At 47.1% G+C, this 24469-nt stretch overlaps 1 non-coding gene across 1 annotated transcript; it reads left to right on the top strand.

Moving 5' to 3' along the window:
- The first annotated feature begins 8574 nt into the window (after positions 1–8574).
- LOC124668716 lies at positions 8575–8688 on the top strand. The gene has a single exon (XR_006991811.1). It is a non-coding gene; the product is annotated as a small nucleolar RNA SNORD14 (small nucleolar RNA).
- Positions 8689–24469: the final 15781 nt, after the last annotated feature.

Below are 24469 nucleotides of genomic sequence, written 5' to 3'. Positions count from 1 at the left end.
TCATAGAGAGCGTCTTTAACAAGATCCCAGTTTCTCTTGAAAAAGGCAGGACCGAAACCATCAGGGCCAGGGCTGGAGTTATTATTCATAGAGAAAAGGGCAGTGCGAATTTCTTCGAGGGAGAAAGGGCGAACGAGGGAGGCAGCCTGGGTGGAATCGAGGGAGGTAGAGGTAACAAGGTTTTCCCAGTCGAGGTGATCGACAACATGGACGGGGGTGCCGAGAAGATTTTTGAAAAAATCGTGGAGGATGCCGGCTTTTGCAGGGTGGGAGAAAACGGGAACCCCGTCCTGGTTGTCGAGGTTCTTGATCTGGTTCTTCTGCAGGCGGCCAGAGGCACAGAGGTGAAAATACCTGGAATTTTCATCCCCAAGGATACAGTTTTTGATTTTTGCCCTTTGGCGCCAATAGGTGGCACGGTCAGCATTTTTTTGGCTGAGGTTAGACTTGGCTAGGTGGCGAAGGCGGGACTCAAGGAGGGAGAGGGGGCGAGTTTCCTCTAAGCGATCAAGAAAGGAGATGACGGCGCGACAATTATTGAGGTAGACGGGAGGAAGCTTGCGATCTTTTGCCCAGGCTCTAGCAGCCGCCCGGACACGTTTAAGCTTAAGACAAAGGCGCCCCACAGCGGAAAGGTGAGAATGGGTGGATCCCACACTAAGCCAGTTTGCACGAACAAGGGGGGGGAAAGACGGGTGAAGCATCCAAGAGTTTTCCATACGAAAAACTTTGCTTCTAGGAGCCTTCGAAGAGGCAGCAAGATGGAGGGGAACATGATCGGAGGTGGGTCTGGCCGAGGAAGTGAGGGTTGAGTCAGGCAGGCCCAGGCTCCAATCAGGATTGACGAGAACCCTGTCAAGGCGGGCCAAGGTGGGGGGATCTTGCATATTTGACCAGGTGAACTGGCGATCGAGGAGAGGGATTTCCAAGAGCCCAAGATTGTTAATGAAGTCGTTGAAAAGGGCGGATTCAGGGGCATTGAAATTGTTGTTGGACTTATCCCGAGGGGTGCGAATGAGGTTGAAGTCGCCAACGAAAGCGACTGGGCCGGAAAGGGTAGCAAAAATGTTTTCAAGAGAGGAGAGGAAGTCAATTTTTTGGTGGTGCAGGCAGGGACCGTAGACATTGACGATAGTAAAAGAAAGGTCGTCGGGCCGCCAAGAGAAAGTAGTAGTGATGGAGAAGTCGTCGATGGAGTGGCTCAGAAGTTTTAAATTCCGAGCATCCCAAGCTGTTGCAATACCACCGGAGGCGCCGTCCGAAGGCTTGAAAACGAAGGAGCGGAGGGATTGGGGTAGGAAAGAGGAGGCGAAGAATTTGGTATTATCAGTAAGCTTGGTTTCTTGGAGGCAAAGAATAGATGGGAGAGCCGAGTCAATAGCAGCCCTAACATCATCTCGTTTGCGGCGTTGCCCAAGGCCGCGCACGTTCCAACAATCGATAAGAATTTTAATCAACATCAAGAACAAGGAGGCACCGAGGAGGACCGAGCATCAGGACACACGCATAAGCAGCAGAAATTAAGCTCAAACAGCCGGACGTAGACGAGTAGGAATAGAGTTCATACAAAAACAACCAAGTACCACAGCAACGGTTACAAGGGCGAACAGAGCAGCCCAAAGGGAAACAGGAAACAGAAGACATAAGCCAGACCCGGGTGGTAGACTGGAGAACAGCCTTCTGAGCAAGGGGCCAGGTAGCCAGAGGCAAATGGTAGCAGGGGTAGCGAGCCATAGGAGCGACGGTTGTCACAATCATGGAGCAACGGGAGTCACCGGAGCTGAGGATTCAGCAAGCTCAAGCTCAGCGAGCTGGATGTCGCAGGCAGCGGCCAGGGCCCCAACATCATCCTTTGGCAGCGGGCCTCCATCCTCGAGGGCGACGGCCAGGAGGGCATCAGCAGAGAGCTCTCCGTGGCGAGTAGGAGCAGCTTTCGGCCCATGGTCGAGCTCTTGCCTCCTAGCCATGGCCTTGTCTATAATGGAGACATAGCGCGCGCTGGCCAGGCGGGAGCAGCGTCGCGGCTGCGGGGGAGACGGCGGGGCCCGCCAAACAGCACCAGCCACAAGGGGAGCCTCGATAGCCAGAAGTTGCACCGGCGAATGGCGCACTGGTGAGGCCGGAGGCAGGGGAGGCTCGGAGACGGCCTCAGCAGGGCTAGTGGTAGATGACGTGCCCGTCAACAGCGAGGCGCCAGTGGTGACTTCGTCAACCTCAAGATATGCCGGCTCAGTCCCTCGGAGATGCTCATAGGGGTAGGGTGTGCGTGCGTGCGTTCATAGGGGTGTTTGTACGTGCGTGTTTGTGAGCGTCTGCGTTGTACTGTGTTCTCAAAAAAAACATATGAAACAATAGAGATCAAGTGAAGAGCATGTAAATACCTGGCTAGCTAACTAATCAGATTCGAGACGATGGTACAAAAAAAGGTCACCAGGATATATGGGAAAATAGTGCCCGACCGAAGGAACGTGCCTACATGCATGCGTAGATACACGCATGCGTTAATCATCTCATCCACCTTGCGCGGTCGGATAGGAAGGCGAAACCCAGGCGACGATCTCTCCGAGATTGAAGCAACAAGCCAATCAAAGCAAATCAGAACCAATTCCGTGACTGCCGCGGACACTTAGATTCCTGGCTTCCTGCTCCCAGCGGCAGCAAGTCCCTGTTCCGGTGATTCGATGGCTGCCGCTTCTTCTCACGCCCGTCACACGGATCGCGCTCCCATCCGTCGCCTCTCCGCATTTCCAGCTGTTCCTCCTCCCTCGCGCTGCCCGCGATGGCGCTCTATAAATCCCCATGTCGCTCTGCATGCCCTTCATCCTCCAATGTCGCCTCTTTCCTTCTCCACGTACATGACCTCACGGCCTCCACCACAATTTCCATCATCCTCAGCTCGAGAATCTCCTGTAGTACTGGTCATACACGTTTTCCGGCGAGACAGTCCGGCAGAGGCTGGAACACAGCAGTGCACGGCATGGTGTGAGGAAATGCCATGCCGGCGGATAAGACGCAGGCATGCTGCTTAGAACTCTGTGCTTTCTTGATCTAATTCTTCAGTATAACCGTGGTGGTGTCACACAAACTTGTTATGTCTATTCTAGGTATTGAGTACGTCTCGTGGACTCGTGGTGCAGCGATTGAAGACATGGTCCTAGCTGCCGGAGGTACAAAGGCATATATATGCCTGCCCTCGATGCCGTCGGCCACTTGTTAAGCAGGGTACCTAAGGCTATTCCTTCTTAATTATTCTCTGATCTTCCGTTGTTGGTCTCTTTCTGCATTGGTTCTCTTAATTTTTCACTGTTGACTTGGTAGGATCTCTTGAGGTTCAGCTAGGTACGTAGGAGGTAGGAGATGACAGAGAGATATTCTAAATGGACCTTCATGAGGCATGAGTATATATATAGCTAGGAACAAGTGGAAAATTGTATATGTTTTAGAATTTTTTTTGGCTTACTAGCAGTACAAATCGATCTTTGTAAAATTCTAAGAACATGTTCAGTTCCAAATATCAATTCATGTGTATAATGGTGCTAGCTCTGGCACAAATGTTGCAGCCAAACCATTTTATTGGGAACTTCTGGGTTATGATTTAGTCTTTATTTTGCACACGTACGATTACATCTAGTGTATCCTAAACATAGGCAGGCCATCTTTACCAATTTTAATGGAGGAGATGTAGTTCCCTAAGCTAGGCAAGATGAACAGCTAAACTTTGCAACTGTGTACCTTGTTGTCTTGGTGTTGCTGCTTTGGTGAGGACATCTCCAATGGGCCTGCCCATATCGAACGGCCAAAGTGGTCGCGCGCATCTGTTTGCGTCGACCCGCGAACAATAAAATAGTTGTACAAGGCCACGGTGACTGTTTGCGCCGGGGACATCTCCAGCGGGCCGACGCATATTTCTTTTGCTGACGATGTCAAGGTCGGTAATGGCGGTTAACGTCCCATCGAGGCCTGCCGCCGGTGATTACCGGTTCGCGCGCAAAGGCGGTGCTTCCCGTGCGCCGCCAATACATTGGCGCGTTTTGCCACCGCTTCGCTTGCAGGGGAAACGGCTTTCGCGCGGCCGGTGTTTCCCGCCCCGCCGTGGCTATATATGGTGCAAGTCGGAGGATGAGGTTGGCACACCCTGACCAAACCGTAGAAATCATCCATGGCCGAGCACGACCGCACCTAGGCTCGCATTGTTCTCATGGCCCGTGGCGTCTTCCCTGATGATCTTGACCTCGCATCCCTCCATGCGACGGAGTCGTTCGACGAGGAGCAGACGGCCGCGTACGCGGCCGAGTAGCTAGAGGCGGAGGTGGTGGAGGCCTTTGTGGAGGAGGCGGCAATGGAAGCGGCGGTAGAGGCCAGGGCGGAGGAGGCAGCGGTGCAGGCGGTGACCATGGCCGACCTCGAGGCGCAGCTAGCGAGGCTAGGGTGGAGCTCGCGGCGGCGAGCACGGTGGCCAGGGCGTGCCTAGTGGCGAAGCTCGAGGGGCCACCGGCGTGGCAGGCAGCGACCATGGCGGACGCCGTCACTGATGACATGGACGACGAGGACGAGCACGACGTCAACTTGCTAACATACGGCGATGAAGAGGGTGCGTTTGTGCGCGCCGAGCTGTGGGCGCTGCTCATGCCGTTCGAGAGCCTTCCTGAGGACGCGGCCGAGGCCCAAGCTCGTGGTGATGTGATGGCCATGATGCATGCTTTCGTGCGCTCGAACCTGGTGGCGATGGCGTAGGCGGGGCCAGACCACGCGCGGATCGACCAGGACAAACGCGAGCTGCAGGACGCCATCACCACGAGGGACGAAGTGGTGGCGAAAACGGCGACAGACAGGGCCGCTACCGCGAGGACCTGGCGCGCATCACGGCGGACGAGGCGGCTGCGCAGCAAGCCCACTGGGACTCCTCTCTAGCGGAGGCCGTTGAACGTCGCCGGCAGGAAGACGTTGCCTCCTTCCGGGAGCAGAACATTTTGCACTAACCATCTCTATAAAGATAATCCTTTTGGTCAATCAATAGGAATGACAAACATTTTGCTTACCTGTGTCGCTGACCGGCGGGCCTGATTCGACCACCGCTGATGCATGGCGTGACCGCGCAGCGTCCGTGAAGACGCAAACTCAACGCATATTTGGATCACGTTTGCGTCTCCGCAAACAGACCGGTCACTATATGTTAGGCCCCTGAGCCTGGTTTCAGACGTATTTTTCAACCGCGTCGCTAGAAATGCCCTAAGAAAAAACAATGTCGACCGAACCCGTGGGTTTTTTAGGAAACCGAACCCGCTGTTGGGCTAAGGTCCAGCCACGAGAGTTGAGGTCCACCGGCCCACTCAGCCCTCTCATTCTCTCACTCTGTCTTCCCTTTGTCGCAGACAACCTCAAATACCTCGCCGGCGTAATGTCCGCGGCCGCCTCGTCTCCCCCATCTCCGATACTTCATCCCCTCCTCCAGAAGCTCCTCCACTATCCCCGCCCGCATCAGGTCAACCGACACCGCCCAAGACTCGCTGATGGGAGACGCGGCGCCGCCCAGGAGCCATGGCATCACGCCCGGGTTGTTCGCTGGTGCGGTGCGCGCGGTGCCGCCGAACTCGCCTTGCCGCATCACTCGTATGGTCGAGGCGATTCGGTCCGTCTGTCTTCACGTCGGTGAGGTGTACGGTATCCGCCACGAGGACGCGCCGGCGGCTGTGACGTGAGCCATGGAGATTCTTCCTCCGTCGCACGCTGCGAGGATGGAGTTTGCTTGAGGCCTCAGTCTCACTACCGATGGAATTTTACTACTACAGCATACTCCGCCATGGAGTATGGTTTTCTCTGCCGTTGTAGTTGACGGCCAGCAGAAGTGCAGAAGAGTACTTTAGACCTGACCAGGTCTGCTATAGATGCACTACTAGTTTATTAGTAGCTGATTCGTTCAGATAAGTGAGCTAGATGCGCAGCCTGCATGAGTTGGTCTTAGAACTATACTGGGTCATGCACGATTGATGATTTTGATTGGTGGATAATGACTAGATTGTGGCGAGGTCTTTCTCTGTGAACACTGCTATATCGTCCTAATTAGCTCACACATAAGCATATCGAAATCCAATTTGTTTTGTGACTTAATCATGTGCCTTTCAGGCCTCCTTGCATAGCTGGGATGAGCATGTTTTGTGATAGCCTACTAAGTGATGATGTGTATGGACTGTGGCACAACCTGGTACTGTTACTAGGTTTCTTGGTAGCTGTAACTCAAATGTCCTGATAATTAACTGCAAAAAGGTTATGGTGTTTATGTACTTTTATAACCTGGTAAACAGACATGAACAAATAAATTGTGAGCTTTGCTGGAGCCTTTATTATATTGTAGTGTTGGTATATAGCTCACATGTCAAATAACCTTGTAATCATTCCATTTACTTATAGTTCATTCCAAATAAGGATGTAAAGTGTCATTTGTTAGATGTACATGTGATGGATCTTGCAGATAATCCTGTTTCATTTTCACCGGGATCCATTGCTGTTTTATAGTTGCCATGGTATATATTATTCATATTAAGAGCCAAGATCTATTACAACACACCGTATGGCCTGCATGATAAGAGTTCACATCATCTCCTAGTTGTGCATATAAAAACGTTTTCACTATCCTTGTGATCATGTTAATGATTGTTGTTTGTCTTGATGGCATTATAGGCAAGTTGGCGACTCTGGTTTTTCATTCTCATCATCCGGTGTACCACGGCTCCGATAGGCCTACAAAACACATCTAGTCCTCTCTGTCACCAACGTCATGCTACTAGCATGCTACTAGCGGTCGCCTGTCCCGCTTGATACTCCTAGAATGCATGCATCAAGGCCAGTTCTGGGTTGGCTGAGGTGCGGGATGTGATGGCGGTGTGCGGGATGCAGGAGGACAAGCCGGGGCCGTCTACCTAGGTTGAAGCAAGACACGTGGTGAGCTATAAATTTTGTATGTGACCTGCATTCAGCGTTTATTGTAGCAACTATTAGTTATTATTGTTTGTAGGATAATTGACTACTATCCTTAAGTTTCTTTTCCGCACCAATTATATATTGTCGGGGTAGCACTAAGTTGGGATCTTGCATTTCAATTTTTTTAGAGTAACTTTTGTCGCCGCATATGAGGTTTTCGTTACTCTATCTAGAGCATTAACAGTCTGTCTCTTTCAAGGCCATGATATTTTCCACCTTCCTCCAACTAGCACTATTCTTAGAGCGGCTACAACTAGTCGATAATGATGATCTATAATTTTTTTTGCTTGTAAAGAGCTAGCATATGACTCTGCAAAAGCTGAACTTTAATATATATATATATACATTTTATTTTTCTGCTTATTGATCATTAAGTAACTGATTCGAAATATACATTTGATGCCCAAGAATTTGTTTCTTTTTTCATAAAAAAGAAGTTAAGAAAAGCTAGCACGAGTTCATGGCTTTTGTCATTAGCCAAAATTTCATATTTGTATTATGGTGTAATTTTAGTGTTTGTATTTGCATGTACACCAAGGTGGTTTTGGACTGCACCAAGCGATGGTTTCAAAACATGTTGAAGGAGGCACTCGCCGGTGACGCCCCTCTGCAGCTCCTCATGGTCCAGATGTGTACAACAGCAGCTATGCCGTCAACAAGAATGAACATAAGGTGAGCCCAGACAACATTGAGGTGAAACAAGCTCAATCCGTATATTAGCTTATTCAGATAGTTAGTTAGTGAATACTAAAGATTTCGATGTGTTTGATTATGTTCCTCTGTCAGACAAAAAAATTGCCTCTCTGGATGTTGAGAACATATGTTGTCAAGTATGACATGTTGGTAGCTCATTATAGCATGTGTTGTCACAAGATTATTCTTACATAGAATACATAGTTGTTCATGTGATGTTTTTGGGGTAATTTAACTCTAGCGCTTGGTGTATGACACAGCCTTGCCGGCGTTTGAAGGTTTTATTCTCTTAAATCTTATTTCATGCTTGCCAGATAGGTGTTGTAGTACCCGATGTTTTTCTGTCCTATTCATTGCTATATTTCTCTAGTCATCATGGATGTCTTTGTTCCTCATGGGATAAACATTATGATGTTTCTGTTGATGCAATTCTTCTCCTTTTTTCCATGGAGATGTTTGTGGTACGAATGCTAGCTTCAGTTGCAACAACTATGTTAATATTCTGTGTAGATCTGTGATGTAGGTCGCTGGTTACCTTGCTTGTTTACTTCCACAATAGAGTATTCTTCTATGTAAACATTCACAGTTGTTGCCATAGAGCTTTGGCCTTGCCCAGTTTGAGAGCTAATGCTATTGATTCTTTCCTTGGATGCATGAGCCCTTTTTATTTTCCCTACTTCATATTGTCTATTATAAATCAATTTAGCAGTCTTAATAGTATTTTCAATTGGCTTTTGCACTGCAAATGATGATGAAATCAAGATTTGTTTCTCAAAACATTCGCAGTTGTCGCTGGAGAGCTTTTGCTCTGCTAGGCTTATTCCTTCGATGTCTGATGCAATTCTAAACATATATATTTGTCTCTTCCATTTGGTTTTATTTACTTCAGTGGATGGTAATGTATGCCAATGATGATAAAATTAGGGCTTGTTTCTCAAAACATTCGTAGTTATCACCTAAGGTCTTTTGCCCCTTGAGATCTAATGTTGTCAGATCCTTCCTTGGATGTCTGTGGGCATATTTGAGCTCACTGATAAGTTTGTTATGTATTATTTCTGCAAACTACTTTCTCCTCTGCTATTCGTTTTGGTCTTGACCTTGTTTATGTTTCTCATCTGTTTATTTTGGATAGTAACTTGGCTGACAATGGTGAAAACAATAAGAAAACACACATTTTTTTCAGGACTGCTTGGTGCGCTCAATGTGCTATGCTGTCAAATCTGTAATACTGATATATTGTTCCCCTGATTTCCTCTGAAATAGAATTTCTCTTTTTTGTGGTTCAGATTTAATTTGCAATGTCAAAATTATCTGTTTGGTTCATGCTTGTATGGTGACAAAAGTTTACTAATAATACCATTTTTTCTAGACTCATCGGTCGCTATGCGTTGTCATTCTGCAATTCTGGGGCCAGATTGAACAACTTCCGGCGATCTGCAAGTTGTGAGTCTTTGATGATTTGAATATTTTCTTGATTGATCGTTTATTATGTGGATCTCCCAGTCCTTTGTCTTTGGACTTGATCTTGCTAATGCATTTACTGTTTCTTTTGGATAGTATTTGGTCTGGACAATGGTGAAAAACATGAACAAATAAACACACCATATTTCAGGATTGATTGGTGCATTCCATGTGCCATGCTATCAAATCTGCATTCTGATGTTCAAATTAGAAATTTTGTTTTTCTTTGTTTAGAGTTGTTCTTCAGCATTGAAATTCCATTTCAGTGCAATTGTTCATGCTTGTCCGTTATGAAAAACCTTCTAATCATACGATCTTTTGGGGTGATTAGTCGTTATGTGGCTATGCTTTTACTCTGCAGTTCTGGGGCCAAATTGAACATATTTTTGGGCTTCTTAAATAAATTGTCTATCAGTAGTGCGAGCACCTGGTGGCTGTGGCGATGAGTATACCGCGAGCACGCGGGATGGGCGTGAAAGGCTGAAATAATGGGGTTCCTACCTTGCTTGCTTTTGGTATGAACAACAGATTCTCGTCACCCTTCTCCAAAGACGTCGGAAGCGTCAAGGAGGTATAGAATTTAGAACTGGATCTGATTGATCCCCCTTCGTCAGCTGCTTTATGCTGAAATATTTCCTCATTCCCTTATCAATTGCGAAGGCAGATGGTCTTCTTCTTCCTCGTGATGGCGTTGATGTGGTAGGTATTGTACTCACAGTTCCCATCGCTGGGGGCATTCTACTACTCGGTGCATGCCAAAGAAGTGCCCCAGGTGGACTGAAACTCTCAAGCACCGTGATGGCTTGAACAGGCTAGAGCTAATGTAAGTTATGCAGCTACGGTTGGATGCGTCCGTGCTTACCTGAATATGAATTGTTTTCATAGGATATCCTAATCAGGGCAGATCCTCATTGATGCTTCATTAATGAAGCAGCCGCTGTTGAAAGCAACTCATATATGGAGCTCTTAGTACTATGAATTTTCTAAGTAGGGAAACTTGTGATATACTCCTAAAATTTTAGTAGGCCTAAAATTTTCTTGCTCCCATGCAGTGTGTTTAGTCATGAAGTAATTAATATTGGATATACCGAAAACTTACAATCCTCTTAGTTGCAGTATCACATGATTTGACTCAGTCTAATACATTTTGTTTGACATTTCTATTTTGATTGTTAACAACGTTTTGCCTTGGCTACAGTAAATTTGAAGATATTATTGACGTGGATCATTTTTGTAAACTTGTGGTGCTTCTGCTATGTTGGATGTGGCTTCCCACGCCTCTGTCGTGCGGTTGTAGGCTTGGCGCTGGACCATGGCCTTGCCAACACCGCGGTGGTGGTGAGTTGGCCTTGGATACAACTCTGATGAGATATTTGGTTCCTTGCTCTGTTCCCCTTCTCACAATAGCAATTATATATATTATTTGCTTGCCATCAAATATTGTCCAATCAATATTTGTTCTAGCTTGTTGGTAGAGAAGCCAATATATAGTTGATGTAGTGATTTGTAGTGAAAATGTATATTGTACATTTGAAGCCCTGCTATATTTGTTGCGTTTTAGTTACAAAACATTGTCAAACTTTCATATGAAACTTTCATGTATATTCTGTGCATTTTAATGTGGTCATCTCTCCGATTCTATCGAGTTTCTCTCTCTCTCTGCAACTTGTATGATGGCCTACAAGGAATACTATTCTTTTTTCAGGCGCTAGTCAGGGCCATTTTGACTGGCAGCCTTCATTTTTCGTTGATGCTTATGCCATTTTCAAGTAGACAAATTGGCCTTGCAGCTGGTAGTTTTGGAATGAGATCAAGGTTTGCGACATCTAGTTCCTTGAGTATGTACTTGGACAAGAAATCGAATACCCAGGGAATATCAAATTAGGTATGCACGCTTAGCTTGGAGATTTCATCTTCTGGATTTATTTGTTGTGTTCCTTGTTCTTAAAGTGTTCATGCTTACAGATTGTTTCTGTGATGCATGAGATACTCAGAACCTAGTTGGTAGGTGGTATATGTGGTGCTTCCATATTATTTGAATGTTTAATTGATAGTCAAATTTCTACTTGAATGCATTGGTACTAGTGTTGGCGAGAAGTGGAGCTGGAGACTGAAGGAAGTCTTTCTCATTGGTTGTTCTTGCAGTGCTTGGGACCTGGGAGCAACATATTATTTTGTCTTCTTCTAGCTCCTCTCTAGGCTCTAGCTATCAACTGTTCTCGTGGGGATTCGCGGAGCTTTTGATCAGGTTTAGCTTTGTGTATCTATATTGTTTACATAGCTTATTGCACATGCACAGTTGGTGCTTGCCATGTAGTGTTGGGCTGACCATCGTGTTTTAATTTCTTGATTTGAAAATATGTCCTATGTGCGTCATTAAACTGACAAGACATGCAAATTCTTGCAGGGTGCAGCATAGGGGAAGGACTATGTGAAGTCGTTGTGTAGGACGCGCTTGATTCTGTCACACCGGCGTCAATCACATGGCTGAGGTCAAGCTGCCAAGAGGTAAAATCCTCTCTATTATCATTTGCTGCCCGTCAAGCGCAGGGCCGTCTGACTTCTCATTTACGCCACCAAAAGTTCGTTCCTTTTTCTTAGTTACGTAGCCACATGCTTACCAGTCCTGCAGGGTAAAGATTCACATTAGGTTACTAGAAGTTAACTATTTCTTTTGAAATAAATATTATCCTTTAGGATAGATGAAGGTACATAACATATTTTAGATACCCTTACTGTCGATGTTGCGACTCTTGAGCAATGATACTTTGTAAATTGCAAGTATTTTCACAACACGTTTGCATCGGAGATAAGCAAATTAAATGGATACCTTCCAAACTTCTAACTTAACATATATTGTCAATTGCATCATCTTCTAAATTTCCCTCGCAAGATTAGAAGGACATTTGCAACTTCTTCGATTGCAATAATATGATGTTTCTAACCGTATATTGTGCAGATAAATTTACTTGGTAATTGACAACTGTAGGAATGCCTATCTTCTGAATCTAAAAAATTGTAATGATATATGTGACACAGATATACGTGCTAACTAATCATTTTGAATTGCTCAGTGAATTGTATGTGTATGGAAGTATTTCAAAACACTAACATAATGCTGCCAAATCAGTACTTCTTAATATTTACTAGTGACCCTCTATACGTGAATTTCCTGAACACAAGCACAATGAAAACTGACCTAATGTGCTTGACAGTGATGCCGGCTACTGGGGAGCATCTGGATCCACCATTAGTCTAATAAACCAACCATAATATGAATATTTCGTTACTTGGTTTCAGCCAAACTAAAATCTTTATTGACCAATATTTATTCTGCACTAGTGTTATTTTCAAGTTTATTTGTGTGACTGGTTAGCTACCATATGCTATTTTCAAGTTTAGTTGTGTAACTAGTCAGCCACCAGATGCCCTGTGCTATCAGGTATGCTCACTACTGAAGAAAATTATGCATGTAAGCCTGATGTTGGAGTGATAATTTTCTGTGCATATTGCTACTAGAACGTATCCGTAAGTGTTCGCCCCAAAGTGTGTTATTGAGTTGGATGTCTGTTCTTTATATATTGGTGTACAACAAATGATATTAACTCATCTGATGCTATAGGAATCGTGTAGTTTGTAAATTTTGGGCTGTACTGATGTTAGTGAGGTGTATCTGCTTGCTTGTTTGTGTGACTTTGGGGCTTGTTATTTTAATCGATGGTGATATCCATCCATACTTTGCAGGGAAGAAGGGTAGAATTGTAGATGGAGTTGTCCAGATCCGTCATGACCTAGCCATGCGTTGTTGCTGCTCCTGGGCTGGTTGTGGCCTCCCTCGCCTCGCACGAGGTGGTAGGCCCTGGCCACCCTTGGGTTCTACTACCTCCATTACCTCCAGGGGTCCCGCTATCATGAGATGGCAGCGAGTTCACCGCACCTCGGCCGTGGTCTTGTTCTATGCCTCGGTGTTTTAGGCGTGCCCCAACGTGGAGCACTTGAGGAGGTGTTAGGGAAAGTTGGAGAAGATCCATGCGCCCAATATGCCCGGTCTTGGATGATATACTTGAACATCACATCCAGGTAGGACTTGAGTAGTCCTAACCGCTTGTTAGTTGTGTGTGTTGTTCGGCTGCCATACCTATTTTAATCTTAGCAATGGTAAGAACTGGTGAGAATTTCTTCTCCGTGGGCTTGCAGGTAATTGGCGAGCGAAGCCTTCTTTGGACAGTGGTAGCTGGACGTGATGCTGGATACGTCATGGTGTTCGCGAAGGGGAGAAGTGGATTTGGCCTTTATGCAGCAGCAGTGGAGGAGAAGAGGTGGCCAAGAGGTTTTTTTTAACCTGAGAATGGATGGTGCTTCTCTGACCTGGGCGCATGCGTTATGTAGCTACTATATATTTGAAATGTTTTAAGAGTTTCACATGCCTAAGAAGTAAACTTCATGTATGTGCTATCACACACTACCGAAGGAACTTATGCATGTGAGCCTAATGTTGGAGTGATAGATTGATGTGCATATTTGGATATAGCTACAACATATCTGCAAGTGTTCACCCCAAAGGGCATCGTTGAGTTGGTTGTATCTTCTTTCTATAACGGTGTACGACAAATGATATTAACTCATCTTTGATGCTATGGGAGTCGTGTAGTTTGCGAATTTGGGCCTCTACTTAACTCATCTTTGATCCTAGAATTGTTTCAATCTGTCAGGATGTTAGTTTAATGTATCTGCTTGCTTGATTTCTCTTGGTATGTATTTGTTCTTCTATGTTAGTCATAACTTTCATGTTCTATTCTGACTTCGGGGGCTTGTTATCTTAATTGATGGTGATGTTCATCCATGCTTTGCAGGAAAGCAGGGCAGAAGTGTAGCGAGCCGACCGGATCGGGTGTGACTAGGCCATGTGTTGTTGCGGCTGCTAGGCTGCATGTGGCCTCACTCGCCTCGCACGAGGTGGTAGGCCCTGGCCTCCCTTGCCCTCTGCTACCTCCCATTACCTACAGGGGTCCGCTGTCGTGGCGATGGCAACGAGTTCACCGCGTCTCAGCCATGGTATTGTTCTACACCTCAGTGTTTTAGGTGAGCCCAGACGTGGAGCACTTGAACAGCCCTTAGGGAAAGTTGGAGAAGATCCAAGAGCCCAAGATGCCCGGTCTTGGACGATATACACATCCATGTAGAACTTGAGCAGCCCTTACTGCTTGTCAACTGTGTGTTGTTCGGCTGCCATACTATTTTATTCTTAGCAGTGGTAAGAGAATTGGTGAGAATTTCTTGTCCGTTCTCCTGTCCTGCAGGTAATTGGCGAGCCGAGCCTTCTTTCGCCAGTGGTATGTCAGCTACCGTGGTGCTCGTGTAGGGGGGAAGTGGATTTAGCTTTCATGCACCTGCAGCAGTAGGGGAGGAGCAGAGAGGGAGCCTGATGGGCTGTGGAAAGTCTAATGTTTTTCTTAACCTGAATGGATATTCCTTCTCCGATCTGATTTGGGCAAACTGCATGTGTAAAGTAGCTACTATATACTTTGGCATAATCTATCTTGGTTAGTGCTTGGGTCAGTTTGGTTTTCGTGGCCGCTGGCAAGTCGGTATCATTGCAGTGTAGCTTACTCAGTTTAGCGCTGGTCTTTTATGCACTCTTTCTTTTATGATTTGCCATCAATTGTGTAGCTACCGGGATTACGATATCTTCTCTTTGCGAAATTATAATTTTGAGGCGTGGCCTATACCGACCTGGGCATGATCCAGCTGTTTTGAGCATTTCCTCCAGCCTTGATGTATGTGCAAAAAAGATTGTGTGGTTCATAACCTGTTTCTTGTGTATGTGACATGGTAGATGTGTATCGATCAAAAGAGTTTCTTTCTAGTTGTGGAACGAAGATCAGATCTTGGCTCCTCCTAATAACTGTGTATAGGTGGAGCGACCCATTTGGTAGGTCGGGTCATCTCAACATGTCTTTCTCACCTCATACATGATGACCTTAGCTATGCTAGGTTGAGATTTTTTGTCTTGTTTGGTAGCCTGCGTCTAGTGAGAGATTCTCAGTCCAGATGTTGTTTGGTGGTGGTATGAGCAGAGATGCTGCTGAGTCCAGATTTTTACAGAAAAGTCCCTAGACAAAAAAGGAAAAAAGCAATCAGCTCCTTGGTTCATGTGGCCACCATGTACTCCGACCATGGCTGTGGATGGAGCAGCCCGTGGAGGATGTAGCGGCGAGTTGTGCCATTCGTGGATGGCGGTTGTGGAGCGAGCGCCTTGCCGCAGACCGCGCTGGGGAAGCGGAGGTCCTCCACCGGCGCGGGGCGCTGCCTGTGGAGGTACGGTCGAGCGCTGGGAGGGAGATGGCGAAGCGGGAGGAGGGCCGGCCTGGGAGCTTCGGCCTCTGCCCGCGCGAGCATCCGCCTCTGCCCGGCGTGGAGCGGGAGGGAGCCGGCGGGAGAAGGGCCGGCCAGGGAGCTTCCGTGGATGGCTGCTGCGAGCAGCCGCCTCTGCCCGGCGTGGGGGCGGGAGGGCGCCGGCAAGATGGAAACCGTGCGTAGGGAGGTCGCCGGCAGGAGGGCGCCGACGGGATGGAGGCCGTGGAGCTGGGGGACGCCGGCGGGAAGGAAGGCGTGGGGCGGGAGGCCGACGGGAGAGGAGACGGATGGGGGAAAATGAGAGAGAAAGAGGTGGGGGGTGGGGGTCTGGGGGTGGGGCGCGTGGGGCTGCTACAGTGTATTGCGGGATGAGCTCGACCGGGTTGAGTTGTGAAGCTCGATTTCAGCTTCCCAACTCGACCTGGCTGAGAGGGCTTTTCTGTATGAGGTGGGCACTGCTGGGATGGCCCGAGCCGATCTAACAAACAACAAAAAGTTGGTTTAGCTCGGTTGAGATGAGAATATCTGAGTTCCCCCAGTCTACCAAACACACCCTTACTGTATTTTTAGGAAACAAGTCACCAAAATTTCAGAAAAACGGAATAACTGCACGAAACGTATTAATTATTCCTAAAATGAATACGCGAAAGGAAGGAAAACAAGTCACTATCCAAGTACACGGAGGAAACAAAATCTTGACGTACCGCGCGTCTTGCATAAATTGCTCTGTAGTTAATGATCTCTTCCGAACAAACCCAACGTCCAGCGACCAGAAAATCAGGCGTTCGCCTAGCTACCCGTGATTTATCGGAATGAGATTAATGGCTTCACATAATTAGTTAAGAGGTTCCTTATTTTACGTGCCATGTCACCAATCCGTGGCTACACAGGATCTTGATGGTCCATCAAGTAAAACACATCTCTTTGATCGTGACGGATGGATGGATTGGGAGCGAAAACTACCGGCAAGAAATAGCGGGAGTCGAAAAACCCAGTATAGAACGAAAAAGTGGCGCCATAGTTCCGAAATTTTGAAAAATACCTCTAGCCTTGGCCTCCTCTATTAGTCTATAAATATGAGATGGGGTTGAGCCAACGCGTGCGTCGTGTGTGACGACTTAGACTTTGACTCTTGCTCGGAGAGGAGAGGAGAGGAGAGGAGAGGGTACTCACTCTACCATGGCCACGATCTGTATATTTGTTTCTTCTCGCCGGACAAGCTGACACGTTGGGGTCGTTCGTCGACAAGCGCAGTTGTAGGCGAGCAGTTCTATTGGTGCACGGGCGCGGCCACTTCGGGTGGCTGCGAGAACGGGCGACGCCGTGTCCAGTCGTGAGCGCGCCGGCCGCCACGCTGGGGCCGTGGTCCACTAGGGTCGTCCGCTGCGTGGAGCAGCGCCGGGCTGGTGAAGCGCCGCCGCCGTTGAGGGCTTCGATGGGCGTTAATCGCTGCCGCCGCCGCGGACGGTTTTCGGGCTAGGCGCGTCGCCCAACCGCCGGATGTCTCACCGGGGTTGTAGTGGTCGCGGCCGCGAGCGCTACCGCATCGCGAGGAGGCGTAGTTTGGTGCCCGTAGCTACGTGTCGACATACCAGCATGCTCTTCGGCGTCGCCGTGTAGGGCCGAGCGGGGTCTTTGCTGCCGTTCTCGTGCAGGGCACGCACGTCGTCAGCGTGAGAGACAGAGGGAGGGGAATACTGATTTACTAGGTCGTTCTCTCTTTTTTTCTCCGTTGTTGTCGCCGTCTGTGAGCTCGCGAGAGGAGGAGCTCCAAGTGTTAGGGTTAGGGTCGAGAAAAAGAGAGAAGAGCGAGAAGAGAATAGCGCCGAGTGTTAGGGTTAGGGTCCATAGCGGCGCCGAGTCCGTGGTGGTGCCGCCGCGACATAGAGTTAGGGTCAAGAAATAGGAGCACCAAGTATTAGGGTTAGGGTTTTTTGCTTTCTTCATTTCAATTGTTATCCATCTAGCAATCTGTTATATGATCATTACATGATGAATGAAATACAATTGCTTTCTTAATTTTGTAGTGACATTGAGGTATGGAGGACGGCACCTTCGTCCGAGATGAGGAGGGGAAGAAGCGAGTGCAGCAATTGATCTATGAGAGTGCCCGTGGTCCGGAACCCGACGATGGAGAAGACAGCGATTACCAAGACTTTCCGAATGATTTTGGCGAGGGACTTGAGTCTGAACAAGTTAGAAGAGACAACGAAGTGTCCATCACAAACTCCGGCGAGGTGTATATCTATGTATCAATTAGTCTATATGTTCATCCCTAGATGCATTCATTTATTTGTATTGCACTTATTAACGAATAATTTTTTCTTTTAGCCTTCCGGATCATCGAGCAAGTCCGTTAGATCAAAACGAGGCCCGACGCGGGTGCTAAAGTGCGAGGGCAGGTTAGCCCTCACGGCATTCAAGGATAATGGTGAACCGAGTGGAGCCCAAGGAGTTTTGCCGCAAATTTACAAGTCAATCCGGAGTTATTGTTAGGGACCATGTACCGATCAGCATTCAAGAGTGGCATAAGCCGAAGAACCCGGAGAGTGGTGCTAGTTATGTCAACGACGCGATGAAAAAATTTCATTGGGACACGCTCATGACAAAGTTCAGCCTACCGGAAGACATGACAGAAGGCCAGAAGAATAAAGTCAAGGAATGGACATGGAAGAAGATGGCCATACAATTCCAGACCTTCAAGAAAAATTTATGGGACAAATATAAGAATGAAGATCCAGTATTCGATGATAATCTAGTGAAGATAAAAGATCACTGGGCCGCATTTAAGGAGTATAAGCAATCGTCTACTTTTGTGTCCCGATCGAAGAAAAATACCGAAAATGCTGCAAAGAAGAAACTTCCGCATCATTTGGGGTCAGGTGGCTACAAGAGTGCCATTCCGAAGTGGACAGCGTTTGAGAATAAGCTGATGGATCATGGAATCACTCCACAGACATGGGACTGGCCCGAACGGTCCAAGTTATGGTTGTTCGCTCATGGGGCAGGGTTGGACCCAAAGACAGGGTTGATCGTTGCGAAGGGAAAATGGAAGGAAAAAATTGAGGCAATTGTACCGAAGCTTGTAGATGCAATTGACAAGGTCAGAAAGGGAGAGTACATTCCCGATCGAGAGAATGACGAGCTGACACTCGCTCTGCCACCGACTCCTACACATGAGCAGCAAATGCCATCGACTCCTCCTGGTGGCAGTCCTGGTGAGCAGCCAAGTCCACACTTACCTGAGAGGGACCCCAGCGTGAGTCCACCATCTCGAGATCCTCCGCGTAAGACAGCGTCCGTTAAGCGGAACGGTACGCCGCCTAGGAAGAAAGCTAGAAAGGAGAAACAACTGCCGCCTACCGAGAAGTTACCTTGGGAAAAAACTCCGGAGGAAAACGCGGAGGCCGTTCAGGCCGAGGTGCAGAAATTTTTGCACCGAAAGTGCCAGAGATACCTTTCGAGAAGACACTAGATCGGGAGAAAGTTGTGCGTACCGTTGACAATCTATATGACCCTGTACCATCGCCGCCATCTGACTATGTGCGTTCTATTGAAAGGTCGTATGACAAGATGATCGAGGCGACAAAACCCGTTCAATCGGGTATCATGGAGATAAAAGGGATACACCAAGTCTACCAGCTCGGACAACAACCCGTTCAATCGGTCGACCCTCTCAAGGTGTTTGACGGGAAGACCGTTCAAAGTTCTCGACAAGACGGAACTGATTACGCCTTAGCTGAACGAGCATATCAGTTTGTTCAAGGGAAAGATTTGGTCGAGAATGTCGGGAAGGTACCAACAAGTATGCGTAACTTGCATTCGTGGTACCTTAAGGCCTCAAAGGAAGGGATCGAGACTATCATGGTGCGAGTTAGGGAAGAGCACTACTTCCAGGAGTACTGTGTGAACGTTGACTTCGCCGAACTCTTTCAGTTATACAATCTCCGGGCCCTCGACAAATCAATCATCAGTTGCTATTGTCTGTGATTTATTTATTTAATTTGAGAAGTCGTTCATTGTCTGCAGATTATAATCTTTTGTGCGCTATATTATGCAGATCGAAGATGCTCGAATGCAAAAGGGACGATATCACAGACATTGGGTTCATTGACCCGAACACAATGCATGTCAAAACCATAGAGAATCCCATCTATAACAAGGATACACCGCAGACTTTGCTAAGGTTTTTGAAGCGGCAACGTGACAAAAAGCTAATACTTTGGCCTTACAACTTCGAGTGAGTCTTACTGGTCTTATAACACATTATATTTTGCTCACCGTATGTCAAAATTTTAACTAATGACTTATATATATGACACTACATATTGAAACGTGCGTAGGTTTCACTTTATTCTTCTCGTCATCAATTTGGAAATCGGAGAAGTTGAAGTCTTGGACTCACTAAGCAAAAAAAAGGATCTATACTTGTCTTGTTTTTTAATGCTCGGAAGGTAATTTTAATTCTTATCGGTTTGTTTCGTTAATTTTGTCGAGCAGCGTATGACTCTTTTATGCATTTTCTTTTGTCGAGCAGCGTATGGCAAACTTTCATCAAGGAAGATACGTCCCGTGAATGGACACCGAAGCTGCGATGGCGTGCGAAAGTAAGTAGTACTACCTAGGTCCACACACCTTTTAATTATCATACTTGACTATTGTTTGATTGAATTATATTCTTGTAAAGAAATGCCCGCAACAACCTCCGGGGACCGATCTCTGTGGATTCTTCGTTTGCGAGTACATCCGCAGAATTGTCAACGAGAGAACGAATAATGAAAGAAATAAAGAGGTACAAAAACAATCTTCACAAATTTGTTTTGTTATCATAAGTTGTGCTGAGTTTCAGTAATAGTTGTTTCATGTATTCATTTTTATCTTATTCTTTTATAGTTGGCAAGAAAGCGGAACAAGCTCTCAATCGATGACCGCTTCATAGCAATATGCGAGGAATTGGCGGGATTTTTCCTTCGGGACGTCATACCACAACTCGCAGAGCACCACTATGAATGAAGATGTACATGTTACATATATAGTTGACTCGAAGAGTACCACTATGCTACATGTAATAGACATATATAGAGTACGCCTCGGAGAGCACCACTATGCATGAAGATCGATCTTCATGCATAGTGCTACTTAATTTGCGATCTCATGCAATAACATGTGTGTTATATTATATGCACCAACTTGCTATGCATCATCTTGATCTTCATGTACTACCTAAACCCAAACGCGTTTCTGGTGCATCGACGCGATATGAATCAAACCGATATCCCTAAACCTCTCCAAAACCCTAAAAAGCCAATTCTGCGCCGCGGCAGAGATTTGGGCAAATTCCCTGCCGCGGGGGGAACCTTTGGTACCGGTTCGTATTACCAACCGGTACCAAAGAACCTTAGCCCTGAGCTCTCCTGGTGGCCTACATGGAGGCCCGTTTTATACCGGTTCGTAAGCAACCGGTACGAAAGGGGGGGGGGCTTTAGTGCCGAATAATTTGTACCGGTTGCAAAACCGGTACGAATGCCCCTCTGGAACCGGTACGCATGAGAGATTTTCTACTAGTGTAGGAACAGAGCCATTTTCTTCTTTAAGAAATTTGAAGTGCTACTAGCTACTAATTACTTACGGACGTTCATTCAAGCCATAAACATCGCCCTAATTTCTACCATTACACAAACAGTGCACGTAATAACTACCATCACACCTTGACAAGTATTAGTATATTACATAATTAAACAAAGCAGCACCTCGACGGCTCCGCTCCGCCGCCGCACAGCCCGCTAGGCTCGTGCTCTTCTCTCTTCATTGCACTTGTCGGCGACGACTGCCCCGTGCTCCTCTTGTGTTGCACTTGTCAAAACATCAACATACATCAGATGAACCACCGCACACGAGCTGGAACAAACAACACAAAAAGGACACGGCTGCCCATTGGCTCCTCCAAAAAGATTCCTCCCTCTCCTCACTTGCGTTCTCTCCTCGTCTCTTCTAGCAGCAGGCGTCTAAAGCCATGATTCTCTCCTCTCTGCCACTACTAGCATTGTCACCACACCACAACATCGTCGGACCGGCGGCACCGTGGTTGGTATATTCGGATAACATGAGTACGCAACAACTAGCCTAGAACATCGGCGCTAGACGAAGCTCATATGCATGGTCGGGGTGGACAAGGAGATTAGGGTAGGGCGAGGTGGTCATGTATCGACTCTTTGGATGAGAATAATGCATCAATTCATCTTGGACTCATGGAACAATCAAGTTTGGACTTCAACTCCAAATCGCGCGCGACCAATCTACCGCGGATCGGCCTGCTCATGACGACCTCAACCGTCCAAAGGTCACCCATCGAACACTAAGAAGTTTACCTCACCCCCGAGCCCCAAGGAAACAAAATTGGGGGACAAAACAACCCTAAGACTATAGCGCGAAAATCCAACGGAAACAAATGTCCACCAATAGTCCACGACGACGAAGCATTCCTACTAGCTCTTCTCATCCACATCATCCCAGGAAAAGGAACGTTGGTCACGCCCGAGGGGGCAAGTCAGAATAAGAAAATCCGTATACGTTTTGCGCATCGGGAGGTGGTGCGCGGGTGTGAGAGACATATATGTTGGTCACGGCTCGATTGCACATGTCCCTAATTTGCTGGTCTACCTGCTAGGGTTCTAGACGCCCTGATGTCGCCGAGGAGGAGATGCGAGTTATTCTTTCAAGATGGTAACTCCATAATATGTCGACATATTTGAAAGAGAGGCTTGTAGGAACATGGATTATAGTCAAAAGTATCTGCAAATACACTTAGAAATTTTAGTCAAATATTATACTCGCCATCGTGGAGCTATCCAGTTACATGCCGAGTTCCTCCTAGCTCCTGCTAGACCCTCCCTTGTCGCACCGGTAGGGATCAAAATATATAGTGAGGTGGAGGAGAAGGTTATTACAAATAGAGACTTCACATTAAAATCCCAATGTATATACGTAGCACACGACAAGCACACCAAGGTCAATGGATTGACGGCTCACCTGTGTTAATTAAGAAAAGTATAAAACAAAGTGCTTGTGTTAGTGGTGTTGGCGGGTAATCTGACCGTGATCACAGAGTAACACTCCCTTTTTCCCAAATTAGGATGCATATTAGTTTCGTTTAAAGTAATTAGGATGCACCTTAATTGGTTAATCAAACGGAGCACCATGGGTACAAGAGAAAAGAGGACAGAGGTGACCGAAGCTGCCGCAAAACCCATATAGGGTTTTGTCCTCTCGCCAGTGATGCTGCCGGCATGCTCCGCCTCTAGTGCCCTTTGGGGATTGTATGTGCAGCGGATCGACCACGACCCCTCGCTGGTGGGGGTTAATTTGGTTCTTTGTTTATTTTCTTTTAATTGTCTTCTTTGGGATGGTGAGACGGTGGTGAAATTAATCTAAAGTCAGAATAAGGTCACCCCCACTCTATCCTCGCTTCGGTAGTGCGTCTAGCGTCGGCGGAGGGCGCGTGAAGTCATGTATCTAGAAGATCTTCTGGGATTCGGTCAGTTTTCGTATTCATTGTGTGGTTTCAGGTAAGTCTCTTCCGATCTACGAATATCATCATTGGCGATGGGTGTTGCTCTGGTGCGCTGGTTCCTTGGGGCCTTAACACGATAATTTTTCGTCTGTCTACTGCAACAAGCTCTAGTATGACAAACTTAACCCATATAGGGTGATGGAGGGACGAGGATGACGTCGTGCCTTTAGCTTGCGCTAGTGTTTCTTGTCATCGCTAGGTGGTTCAAAAACTTATTTGTAAAATCTACTACTTTTGAAACTCATTAATTATACTGATGTTGATGATTATTTGTAAAAAAAAATAAGAGGGAGGACCTCCCAGCCTACAACAACTATAGATCGAAGTAGCATTGTGCCCAAACTGGTTCATTAGTTCTTGCATATATTTACATATGGAACAATAGGCAAACAGAGCTTGGCTCTGGTGTTTGCATTTACCTGGATTTATTCCAGGATTTAACCGGCGCTATGCTTTCAGTGGTAGATGACGTGTCCGTCAACAGCGAGGCGCCAGTGGTGACTTCGTCAACCTCAAGATATGCCGGCTCAGTCCCTCGGAGATGCTCATAGGGGTAGGGTGTGCGTGCGTGCGTTCATAGGGGTGTTTGTACGTGCGTGTTTGTGAGCGTCTGCGTTGTACTGTGTTCTCAAAAAAAACATATGAAACAATAGAGATCAAGTGAAGAGCATGTAAATACCTGGCTAGCTAACTAATCAGATTCGAGACGATGGTACAAAAAAGGTCACCAGGATATATGGGAAAATAGTGCCCGACCGAAGGAACGTGCCTACATGCATGCGTAGATACACGCATGCGTTAATCATCTCATCCACCTTGCGCGGTCGGATAGGAAGGCGAAACCCAGGCGACGATCTCTCCGAGATTGAAGCAACAAGCCAATCAAAGCAAATCAGAACCAATTCCGTGACTGCCGCGGACACTTAGATTCCTGGCTTCCTGCTCCCAGCGGCAGCAAGTCCCTGTTCCGGTGATTCGATGGCTGCCGCTTCTTCTCACGCCCGTCACACGGATCGCGCTCCCATCCGTCGCCTCTCCGCATTTCCAGCTGTTCCTCCTCCCTCGCGCTGCCCGCGATGGCGCTCTATAAATCCCCATGTCGCTCTGCATGCCCTTCATCCTCCAATGTCGCCTCTTTCCTTCTCCACGTACATGACCTCACGGCCTCCACCACAATTTCCATCATCCTCAGCTCGAGAATCTCCTGTAGTACTGGTCATACACGTTTTCCGGCGAGACAGTCCGGCAGAGGCTGGAACACAGCAGTGCACGGCATGGTGTGAGGAAATGCCATGCCGGCGGATAAGACGCAGGCATGCTGCTTAGAACTCTGTGCTTTCTTGATCTAATTCTTCAGTATAACCGTGGTGGTGTCACACAAACTTGTTATGTCTATTCTAGGTATTGAGT

The sequence above is a fragment of the Lolium rigidum genome, chromosome 6 (assembly GCF_022539505.1).
Source record: "Lolium rigidum isolate FL_2022 chromosome 6, APGP_CSIRO_Lrig_0.1, whole genome shotgun sequence".
NCBI lineage: Eukaryota > Viridiplantae > Streptophyta > Magnoliopsida > Poales > Poaceae > Lolium > Lolium rigidum.
Note: the sequence above shows the minus strand (reverse complement) of the source record. Positions and strands in the feature narration are given on the sequence as shown.